This window comes from Corvus kubaryi, unplaced genomic scaffold, assembly GCF_017639235.1.
Source record: "Corvus kubaryi isolate FWS band 111438036 unplaced genomic scaffold, C.kubaryi_AGA036_p1.0 37392, whole genome shotgun sequence".
Classification (NCBI taxonomy): domain Eukaryota; kingdom Metazoa; phylum Chordata; class Aves; order Passeriformes; family Corvidae; genus Corvus; species Corvus kubaryi.
In genome coordinates, this window is record NW_024581131.1 from 7,678,217 (window position 1) to 7,690,486 (window position 12,270).

General features: G+C 43.1%; 1 long non-coding RNA gene across 1 annotated transcript in view; it reads left to right on the forward strand.

Annotated features, from left to right (window-relative positions):
* Window positions 1–9: 9 nt before the first annotated feature.
* The window catches only part of LOC121669580, a 37,668-nt gene continuing 25,407 nt past the window's right edge, over window positions 10–12,270 (forward strand). The window contains exons 1-2 of the long non-coding RNA XR_006017809.1: window positions 10–159; window positions 5,376–5,466. This is a non-coding gene — a long non-coding RNA (uncharacterized LOC121669580). The remainder of the gene's footprint in view (window positions 160–5,375; window positions 5,467–12,270) is intronic.

The window sequence follows — 12,270 nt, forward strand, 5'->3', positions numbered from 1 at the left end:
GCCCTTGGAGCGGGGGTGGGTAGGCAGAGGGCGGGGGAGGGCGCGCGCACCCGGCTCGCGGCCCCTCCAGGCGCCTGTGATTGGTGCGCGCGCGCGAGTGGAGCACGAGGCGCTCGCCCGCGGGGCGGGGGCTGAGCCTGAGGGGAGCGCTGAGGGAAGGTGAGAGGGAGGGGTGGAAAAAAAGGAGGGAGGGAGGAAGGGAGAGAAGGGACGCCGCACGGTGCGCTGTGCCATGGAGCTGCCGCCGCTGGGTGCGCGGTGATGCAGTCCTGGATGGAGCCGGCACCCCCTCAGGCAGGGCTGGCCTTGCTTAGGGCTGCACAACGCGCCGGTGTTACTCATTCCGTGACGTGACACCGAAATATGTGGGAAATCTTCGCGCGATGCGAAGTGGGCCCCGGTAGCGAACAGTATGCTTATTTAAAGTCCGCTCTTTACTGAAAGTTACCGAGTTACTTAGTTACCGTGTGAGGGCTGGCTCATGCCCTCATGGTAAACTGGTCTTTCGTGGCTCGGGAGAGGATCGCGCCTCAACAGAAGCGTAAAGCTACGGGAGCAAGAATAATGTCTACACCAGTGCTTTTGAGCTGGGTTTCTTATCGTTTTGGCTCTGGAAATACGCTTTCCTGTTCTGGGAAACGCCAGCACCTGCCTTATGGTCCTTCCCCCGCCGCCCCCGAGTGTGGGAGCGGTGATGTCACAGCCCGCTGGAAGAGCCGCGGCTTTCCCGCCCCTCCAGCCGGAGCGGGTGGACTTGTCGCCTAATATCTTATATCACCTCGTCATAAATCAGCAGTAAAGCAATAAATCCCTTTAAGCCTTGAACTACCTTTGCACTTCCCTGATTGGCCCCCCCCCCCCCTCCTTTGGCTGTTCACCCTTGATGGTGTTTTTCTCTATACGAGAGACTTGTGGCCTCTTGAAATAAAAATTGCCATTATTGTGGTGATCATTGTTAAAGTTGGGGATTGTTGGGTTGTGAGGGAGTTCCTGACAGGCTCCTTCCCTCATCCCTCCCCAAGCTATTTCACTGCACGGGCTGCTCCCTCATTTTGTTGCATGCTTCACTTCGGCACTCTAGTGCTGGAAAACCCCCAAGTAGCCTACGGATTTTCTGGGAAGTGGCAGGAAAGCTCCAGAACTGGCTTCAAAACAGGCTTTGTGCTGGCAAAGTAGCTTCAGCACAACCAAAGCTGTTTTGGCTAAGGCATACCAGACCCTAATTTAGAGGAAGAGTGATGTATGAGTTAGGGATGCCAAACTGGGACAGAAGAGATGGAAATTTTCTTTTGTCTTTATATCTCAGCTCTTCATTTATGAAATAAAATCCTTTAATTTGGGCTCAGATTAGGATGCTGGAGAGGAGACATGCAATTCCTGCTGGAGATGGCAACTCAGGACTGCAGAGGAGTCCTTCTTTTTCAGGTACTTGCACAGGTACCTGACATCACTGATATTGAATAGCTAAATAGAAAAAACATGTGGGAAGAAGTAGTGAAAATAGCAAAAGAATTTGCCTTGCACTCAGGCCCTTCTGTTTCCAAGTGCTTGAGCTTCACACTGGTTTGTCATGATAGCATGAGTAACAGGACTTGTTTTTTTTTCCTAATTAGAGTTATTTGACAGATTTTTTCTAGATTGCTATCAGTGTGGGAAAAAAAAGGCAGTAAAATGAGAGAAAATAAATATTTGTTTCTCCTGGATATGGAGAATTCTACCCACTTTTACTAGACAAGAAAACTCCATCTTGTTGCTACTGGCCATTTCACTGACAGTTGCTCAGAAGCTTTGCTTCAAAACCTCTCTTTCAATGTATCAGAGAATTTAAAAGGAGATAGGAAAATTATGAACTTTTTTTTTATAACCTTTTTATTACAACACACCCTTTCTTAGTGTAAGTTTAGCTTATGTTTCAGTCCTTTAATGACTTCCGTTTTGATAAGTATCCTGGATCCACGTGAAGGCCACATGCATATTCCCTTTGGACATTTGTTCTGCTCATGACACCGCTTGTTGGTTTAGTGCTTTCTTAGCAGTGAGCAACTCATAGCCATTCATCGCTGATTTTACAAAAAGGGTGTAACGCATTTGAAAACAGTTCACTGTGTTTTGCAACAAACATGGTCTCTCTCCTGGGGAGCCACGAGCGTGGACAGCACAATAAAGGCAAGAACGAAATACTTGTAGTAGAACTTGTGATAGGCAAAAGGCAAATAATCATAAGGGGCTGCAGGTTTAGTTGATATGAAGGCAAATAGAAACGTTACTTGCCAAAATTATTTTTATTTCATTATGTCTAAAAGTAAATATTGGCTATTGCTTAAGATGATGCTCATGTTTACATTGTGGGTAGGAGTTCTTTTAGGCACGTCAAGCTGCTTTGTGCATTTCAAGTGTGGTTTGCTGGAGTGGGCAGGAAGCAATGTGGCAGCGGTGGCACGAGCTTGCTCTTACTGAAAATCCTAGGCAGCAGTGCCAGAGAAACGAAGTGCATGGTCTGAAGGCATGATTTAAAACTCAGTAGAATATGTGGAAAGACAAGAAAATAAATCTGCTCTTATCCAAGGAAATTTTCTGCTCTTGTCCAAGAACTTCCCCAGTTTGGCTCAAAGCATTCAGGAGGAGCAGTGCATCAGAAATCTATACTGCTCTTCTTCATGCAGTATGCATTAAACAGATAAACAGAGTGAGATGTTCTCCTTAGAGAGCTACTAAGATGTACTTGTAAGTTTTAAGTCCACATTCAAATAAAACAGGAAAAAAAAGAAAACAAAACCATTTCTTCTACTTATATGTGTAATATTTTTCTGCTTCTGAGGAGGAATGGATTACACTCAGGTAATGCTTATAATCAAATTTAACAAAACTAAGGCTTCTGCTAACTTCAGAATATATTGAAACCTAAAAGGCATCAGAAAAAAAAACCCTCAAAGAAGAGAATTAAGTACTGAATTAGTGGCTCAGAAGCTCCAAGACTGACTAGTTAAAGTACTGAACTCAGGTCTGTGAAGCCTGATTATGTTCTCAGCAACTGATGCTTGTTTCCATTTAGAAGCACCTTATTGTAGGACCAATGCAATATCCTACCCCATAGATTAATCAATCAACCAGCAATCGTCTTAAGTAATGGGAAAAGACAAATGTGTCTTCATGATCCTTGTGTTGAATTTTACACCATAGCAACCAGGCTGCATTAGCACACTTTTGTAGCAGACATGGGTTCTGTATTTATGTTCAACTTCTGCCTCTATCTAATAGGTTAATTTGATGTAACATCTAATAAATGAGACCTATTAAGAGAATAATTCCTCAGCTGCCTGTATCCCCTGGATAACCTGGCTTTAAAGCCTGTGAAGGAAGTAACTGAGATAAGGAAGGTTAGGTCACAGACAAACACACAGTGACTAATTCTGCTGTAAGCAAGGTAAACTCTGGACTAAGCTCCCCTCTTCTGGTGTAAGCAGAGCCTTGAGACTTTGTATGACCTCTGCTATCAGCATGGAGGGACAAAACTGCTCGTCACAGAAATCCCCTTCCCCTCAGACAGTAAAACATTCTTTTTACTGTAATTTATTTTGCCTTCAACTCCATGCCATGACCATGTAATCTGTTACTTCAATGGCTGAACAGAATATAATCATCAGTGAGTCCCCTACTTCCTTCGAAGTAATGGAGACACTTCCACAAGTCTTGATGGAAATTTCTATGTTTCATTTTCTCTCAATGCAGCCTTAATTATATGTTTAATCAGGAAATAGCCAATCATGTCTCTTTTCTATGACAGTATGAGACTTTTGTTAATTTATTAATTTGTGTAATTTAGTAAAGCTTATTGGAATATTTTTTCCATTTTTCTGTAAAACTTGTATACCTGCAGCAAAAGGAATTGCAGTTGGATTGATGTATGATTTTATTCACACCAATTGCATTGTTACAGCAGATATTTCTTATTGCTCACAAAAAAGCTAAGCCTAGAATTCTGACTTGTGAAGCACTTACCTTTCTTTCACAAGTCTCTCCCTTTCATTCCAAGCAGCAGCAGATTTTACTGGCAAGATCAAATGCCATCTAAGGCCAGATCTGCCACATGGCATAGAGAGAATGACAGGGCGCAGATACTTTCTTCAGCTGAGAAGCTTGCAGACATCATAATAGTAGTTGTTGATAAGTTGTTGATTCTTTATGGACAAATAGCAGGTTGATACTGAGTTTGTGAATCCCCTTTCTGAAACTAGGCTGAGCCCAGGACTTTGACGTGGGAACTGTGCAGTTGTTGCAGTCTGGGTGAGAGTTTGGGGCTGCCCTTGAGTCCCTCAGCCTCTTGGCTGTCCTCAGTGCACTGCTCACAGGGTGAGCATAGCAAAGTACTCCCAGCCTAGTCCTGCATTCAGGTTGCACTTGGAGCAGGGATCCTGCTTTTGTTTTTTGACTCCTTGGTTCTACATCTGGTAAAACACTTGATGAATTTTAAACAAAAATGAAGGCTGCTGTTTCTTATTCCCTGCATCAACGGCCAAAAAAATGCTACTTTGAAAGGCAGGGATTCAGAAGGTTTGCAGATTTGCAGTTGTGTTAGACACCTAGGCAAGATGCCGCTGCAAGAGAGGCTGCACAGCTGTCCCCCCCTTTCCTCTTCCTCAGTGATGAGAAGGGTGGTGGGATCATGGCAGACAACGTTCTCCTAGATCTGTGTCTCCAGCAAAAACACTGCATGGAAAAACAGCCAATAAGCAGTCTAGAGAGAATAGGGGAGCATAATATTTCACCCAAAGCCCCCTTTGCTTGTCCCTTACCAAGAGAATTTGCATCTTCCGTGCTTTGATGCTGAGAGACAGAGAATTTCAGGACTAAATTTGAGACAATCATAGGTTGTTTTATTTTTCTGCTGTGTCTTTTACTTTCCAGCACCAAATACTAGCAAAGAACTGAGGTGCAGCTTTGCCCCTTGAAATATACTTGCCAGAGCACACAGGGTTAAGGAGGGTAAAGGGGAGAGGTTTACCCTAGGCACTGCTTGGTATTTGTGTCTCCCCTGAATGCAAGGGGTGTGTTCCACCAGAAAGCAGCCCTAGCGAAAGGATAATATGCTCATTCATTTGCTATGTTGGTCTAAGGTAACAACAAAGACCTAGAGCTTGTACAGTGCCAGGTACTCCAAGCAGTACACTAAGATAACATTACCTGGCCCTAGTCCCAGAGAATGACTTTTCCCAGAGTTAAATTGACCAAGCCTTTATCATACTACAAGATACTTTATTTCTTACTCTGCACCAATTTGGGCTCGTTGAAGAAATACGTCTGGGAAGCTTTCTTAGGACTTGAGATTTAAAAATTCAGTAGTAATAAGCTAAATACTCTCTTATGTCTTTTAAAAGCTCCAGCCTTGAAACTTCTGGTTGTGACACGTACTGTGGTACAACACCAGCTTCAGATGTAGCTGCAACCCAGAGAACAATACACCATGATGTGAGTATCACTTTTAAATACAGGCTCTTCAACATCTGCCTTACTTTTGGACAAGAGTCAAAGTCTTCTACAGCCCTATTTCAGCTCCCCCGATCCGAACAGAGTTCAAGAGTGCAGCCACGAAACCTTTGTCAAACGAGATTCCTGTAGCAACTTCCCTCCCCAACCTGGGGACTGCACAGAAATCCCCTTGCAAGAGAGTCCCTCCCAGCCTAGGCTCAAAGAAGAAAACAGTTGCTATAGTAACCACTTCTCTACCTGCACGGAATTGGCTCTCTCTTCCCTGTTAATCTCTGGTTTTACTAGTTCTGGGCGAGAAGCAGCTCGTGAGGTCAGGGCTGTGCTTAGTTCTGCAGGCTGGAGGAATGTGTGGAAGGCACTGGAGGGGGCGGGGGGTCCTCACCCATCAGGTGGTTGTTGCTTGCTGACTTTGCCTGCTGAAGAATGTCCTGTGTGAGGGTTGCCAGCACTGTCCTTTTGTGAGAGCCACCCGAGCCGCAGAGGGACAGGTGCTTTGCTTCCCCTTCCTGCCCCAGCTTGTGGTGGAGACCTACTGCTATCTTGTCCAAGAGCAGACCTGCCACTTGCCGTCTGTAGCCTTCCTTGCACATGCTTTGCAGCCTCACTGGGATAGATTTCAGTGGAAAAAGAAACTGAATACAGTTTCTTTTCTTTGATAGCACGTTTTTGCAACTCTTCCTAGGGTTAAAAAGTACCACAAAATACTGAAAACACTGAGAAAATTCTAAACTATGCTAAATTGTATCTTTTCCAATATGTCTGATGTGGCCAGGCATTAGACTTAGAGTTTTCTACATTATGAATTCCATTATGGAAGAGTATAGCTGGGGGCCAAATAAACCTGCTGTAAGGAATAACAATCCAGACCCACATCTAGTTCTGTGTGTGCAACACCGACAAATTGCCTGCACAAGGCAGAGCGTGTTCCCCTGACAGCAAGCGGACTCAGGGGGAATGATGTGGTGACTAGGGAGGGGGGAAAAAAGCCGCAGAATTAATTACCGTGGATGTAGTTATGACTGCTAATAAAAGGCTGCAGAGAATTGTGTAGGACAGAGCAGGTAGTGCACTATAACAAGGCACCAGGCACTGTCACTGCCTGTGTTAATTACTCAGAAACTGTGTGCTGTGAAGGACCCAAAAACATTGACTGGACACTGGGACAAACTAGGCAGGAGCAAGCCAACTAGAAGACTTCCTTCTTATGTTCATGTAGCTGCCATTACCATGATAGTAAATGCTCTATATTTAAGTACAACACAATAAAAAGATTCCAGAACACACCCACATCAGTGTGTTGCTTGAACAACAGCCTGTAGTAAAATAGAAATGTGCATGCATTTCTAAAACATTTCAAAATCTATTATTGATCCAGATAATGAGGTAGGTCACAGACTAATCTTAAAATGACTTGGACTTTTTTCCCCTCTGTTTTTGCTTGTTATGCAACAATTTGCTATGATAAGCATTCATAGTAATGGACTAACAGCAAGCTGAAATAACTGATTTGTGATGGAACTTGCAACTCCAGTACTGCTGGTTATTCAAGCATGGTGCAGTTTTCCTCTTTGTTAGGATGTAAAAAGGTGGATTCCAGATTTGGGTTCCAGACACCATAGTTTTGACTCAGGTGCTGATTATACTTAAGCAATTGGCATAGCTTTTATGGCATCCTGGCAGAGTTTCCCATTTAAGCCAAAGAATGGTTTCTAGCTGGTTATTTCCTCATGGGCCATTAAACCTTTAACATGGGCACACTCAGCATAAGGAGGTGGCAGAGGGAAGTTTTGGGATCTTTGGGGAGCCAAGCCTGCAGCAAGAGCAGCAGTGGAACTCTGCCTGGGGCAAGACACATGTTCTAGGCAAGAGCTTCACCTATTCACCTCACTCAGACCCATTTGTTCCTTGCCAGTGATAACAATTAGCAGTCTGAGGTTAAAGAAAGGTCATTGAGTTAGAAAATTATTCCAAATACGACACAGTGCAATTATTCATGGTGAACTGACTGCCAAAGAAGTGGTCACTGGACTTGGAGCACACACGTGGAGGGCAGACAGGGTCACCACAACAAAGAAGTTTGAGCATTTCAGGGGCTGACCATGTTCTTCCTCACACACATGCACACACACTGATTTTCAAGTGCTCTAGCCTGAAAACTAGAAAACTACTGATCTTGTCTGTTTTACACAGACATGATTTCTTAGCCTATCTGATGAGATTTAAGTCATATTGCTATTTATAGGAGGAAACACACCGCCCTAAATTTCCTGTGCTCATTTATATATATATATATATAAACTCTCCCAAAAGATCAAATAACATTTTTGAAGTCAGTCCTCTGACCTAGTATCTGTGACTAACAATACCTTGTTATTGTACAGGTTTTTAGACTTTCAATAATCTTTTTATTGCCAATATTGGCATAAAATGAGTGGAGGGGATTTTTGTGTGAAACACTCAAAATCACCCAGATAAATGGCCTTTATTCAGAAGCAGTCACTGATAATGCCTGGGAGGTGAGGGTAACTTTATATACAGCCAGAGTGATTTTGTGATATGCCTAAACTACCTAAACATAACAGCTGTGGCCTGGTTTTTGACCCCAGAATTAAGCTCACTGTTACTTGTTACCAGAATAGTGCTGTACACTACAGAGCTTTTTAATGTGAAATTTTGTAAGTGACTAATTTAATCGTAATTTGTTTCCATTTTGAAACGCTCATGAAAACAATTACTCACGATAGCTAGAAAATACTGGTCGCCAAGAAATTAATCCAGATTAGAAACCCTCTGAAAACAGAATGAAACCCATTGCCTCTTAAAGCGGAGCATGTAATACTTGGTTACAGGTATTTAACAGTTTTTTTAATTAAACACAACATGATATAATTAATTTCCCCTTTCCATTCTGTTGATAACACGTGCTGACTGAATTTACAAATCCAGTTTGTTATGTATTAACCAGTCATCTGGGAATCTGATTGAGTAACACAGCAGTTGTTGCAATACCAAGACTCCCATATAAATCATGTCCAAGTCCTAAGTCAATATTGGTTCAAATATTGATTCCCACGAGAGATAGGGCTGCAGTTGAAGAGGTTACAGATGCCGACTGAACCACTTTAGAGAGGACTGCTCCCTCTGTGTTCATTTGAGATCGACATCAAAGTGCTCACTTCAGCTTGAATTGATGAGAACAGAGCATTTGCCTTCACTTTTGATACTGACACTCTCTATCAGAACCCAGTTTTGATGTGCTAAAATCAAAGGTATCACATCGTGTTTAAGTACTAAGTTATTCAGTTATTTACACTCCAGAGAGATGTAACATCTGGGAAGAGGAGAATGAGACACAAGAAGTTACTCTTTATGGGGCACTAAAAGCAGGAGGAGAGGGGGACATGCAGACTTTTTTTTCTGCTTATAGCAGCTGTAACACCTGCTATGCAAAAACAAATGAAGAAGCAGAAAAAGGAATGTGAAGTTAAGGAAAAACGCAACATCAAAATGAAAAACTGTTTTCAACACTTTGAAAAATAGGAGTCTCTCTTCAGTTGGAGGAAGCTCAAGGGAAAAGGAGTGCCGCATCCCATTTGTTTTTACTCTAACAAGAGGTATTGTGAGCCACATCTACACAGGCAATCTGCTCTTCCATTGCAATATAGCTGTCTCCTTCACTTAGCCTTGAATCCCAACTGTTCTTCTGAGTAGGACAAGCAGAGATCCTTCTGGACAAATAAGAGATCTAAACAAGAATGAGTTTCCCCAAAGTCTCCTGGGCACTGCTGTCTTGGCAAGTCTTAAGCCAGCAATTAGAGAAAAGAGCATGTATACTTCATTCCAACCAGTCTTAATCAGTGGACTGTGAATAACAAGCCAGGTGCTCTAAACCTTCATGTGTTGTAGATACTAATTTTAAGAGTGGCTCTGTAATTGCTATATTGACCAAACCAATTGCTAAGAAAAGGGTTTATACCACAGAAATGAAGTTCCTGTTTTGAGCAATTTAAGATAAGTTCATTTACATAAAAACAGCTCAACCTGGCCTACTTCTATCTCTTAGAATAGCTCATTGTTTCTATTATTTAAAGGCACAGAAAATAAATCTATGCATTATCTTGGCTTTCAGACTAACATGGTTTTCTTAATAATATTTGTAACAACTCTGTTGGAATCAATGCTTAGAGCATCACACCGCATGAGACATGATATAAATCATAACATTTGGAAGTAAGTAACACCTAACTAGTCACTGAATTCAGACTAATTAGAATAATAGAATATCCTGAGCTGGAAGGGACCCATGAGGATCATCAAATCCAACTTCTGACTGCATGCAGAGCAACGTAAAAAAAAGGTTAAACAATCTAAGAGTGTTGTCCAAATGCTTCTTGAGTAGTGACAGGCTTGGTGCCATGACCACTTCCTTGGGAAGCCTTTTCCAGAGCTTGAGCACCCCTGCAGTGAAGAACGTTTTTCTAGTATCTAACTAGCCCAACAAAACATTCTCTAGGTGACATCTTTACTATGACATGCTTTCCACAATGCCATAGCACATAACAGAAAACTGTTCCTTGAACTCTGTGCAGACTCTCTTTGCCATGGGCACATCCCATGCATGCCAAGCTGAATACTTTTGGCCTGCAGTATCTGCTGTGGTTGAGCCTCCTTACCCTCCATAGAATGAAGAACAGAGCAAATTCAGTTATCTCTCCATTCCTTCTAATTGCCAATAGCTGTAAGACAAAATCCCTACATGCATCATTTCTCAGCACATTGTGCAATTTTAAACCCTTTCCTTACAAATGTAGTTAGCAGATTGCTCTGAATTGCACAATCAATTCCTTTGTCCACTGGTTGACAAACTAGTGAAGTGTTAAGGATCATTTTTGCTACTGCAATCCGGCTGCTGCAGCCGAAACAAACATGGTGGTTCCCAGCTGGTTGTAGCCACATTTTTTTCTCCTGTACCAGGCACAGGAATTCAGTTTGCCAGTCCTCTTCAAAATGAGCTTCCTTTTTGGGACAGGATTTGGCCAGGTGGAGGTCTGCCTTAGCTTCTCTGCAGACTCTGACACGGGCCTGGTAAATCCACCCCTTGGAAGAGCAAAGGACCTCCAGCAGCAGCATATGGGACCTCTCTGTCGTGAATTCCAGTAGGACAGCAGTGATCTCAGCTATATAGCTCACCAAAATATGTCATGGCTCACAGCCAGATTTCAGATGATGCACGCAGTGATTCATTGCTGCATCTGGGCAGGAGGATGAGAGTGACCACAGCCCTCGTTCCTCTGCATATCACGGTGGGATCTGTGCCCAGCTGCCAGGGAAAGCTTGTGCTGCCATTTGGAGAAATGCCAGCAGCAGATTCAGTGGCAGCTTGGAGAACCAAAGCTGTGTGGTACCTAGCAGAACCACATCTATATTAGACATATGCTGAAACAACTAATTTAGGAACTGACATCAAGAAGTGCTGCTCTGGACCCGATGTGCACCTTTTCTGCTGAGAAAAACAGAAGATCTCCTGAGCCACTTTGCAGTTCTCAGCGCAACATGGGAGCAGAGTATTGTAAGCAATATGTGATTGGTTGTTATGTCATTCCCTCTCCGCCCTTCTCTACTGCTGGGTTCAAGGGGACAATTTTGTACCAGTGACACAGCCATTACTATATGTAGAGGATTTTCTCCCATCTTCTCAACAATAGCATGTAGGAGTAGTGTGCTTTCTGGACATGTTTGTGATGGAAAAGTATCAAAATACTCTACCTCAGCAACTGGCTCTGCTATGAGAAATAATTCTAGCTCATCAACCATTTAAACCAAAAGTTATTTTGATTACAGCATTCCACAAGAACAGGAAAAAATCCAACTTAATTTTGACTCCAAGCACAATATCTGTAAGATTCCTGTAACTTGGAGGTTTCAGGACTGTCTTACAGAGCATTCAAACAAGAATAAGCTCTTCCAAACACAAGTCCTTAATTTGTTTTCTTACTTTTGCACATAGATTTTGCCACACATTGTTTTGCAAGGCTCTTTGAAACCCACATTTATGCTAAGTGAAGAGCTAGTGGATAAGATTTTTTTCCATGTGGAATGGATGAAAAAGCTTACTTAAACCTTTGTAAGAGGTTTCCTTCTTTCACGTGTGCATGCCAAGGCTATGGCTGCCAAGGCTATTGCTAAGAAAGGTTTGATTCAAGAATGGATAACTTGCTTAGCACACTGACAGGGTGCGAAGGATGTCAATAAGATGCTCCCCATGCAGAAGGTTTGAAGTGTGCAGCTATGCTCTTGTCTTGTACAAGAGAACTGTACAAGAGCACAATTCCCCTCCTCCTGGAGGTTCATTGTTGAGAACATGACAGACAAAACCACAGCCACATAGTGTGTCAACACAAGAGCAGAACCAGGCCACCTCTTCCCTGTCATTAGCTTATTTGGCTTGGGACATCCTGTATTTGTCTTTAGAGGACACCAGTGTCCCCTTACCTGCCTGGCCATTGATGTTCCCTGGCACAGCTGCAGCAGGCCTGTTACCCCAAGGAGGTGAGAGGCAGAGGTCCAGCAGTGATGGTACCAGCCTGGGTCAGGCCATTCTGGCACTTGTGCATGACCACTCTGTCAATGCAGCCTGAGGGATGCTGCCAATCCTGCCTCTTGCTGCCCTTCAGAATCGCTCCTCGTGGCTGCATGGCTGCATGCCACAGAAAGACACTGCTCAGTTAAAGTTCAAACCAAATTTGTAGCCAAAAAAAACAACTGGTCCCTTCCTGTCCTGAA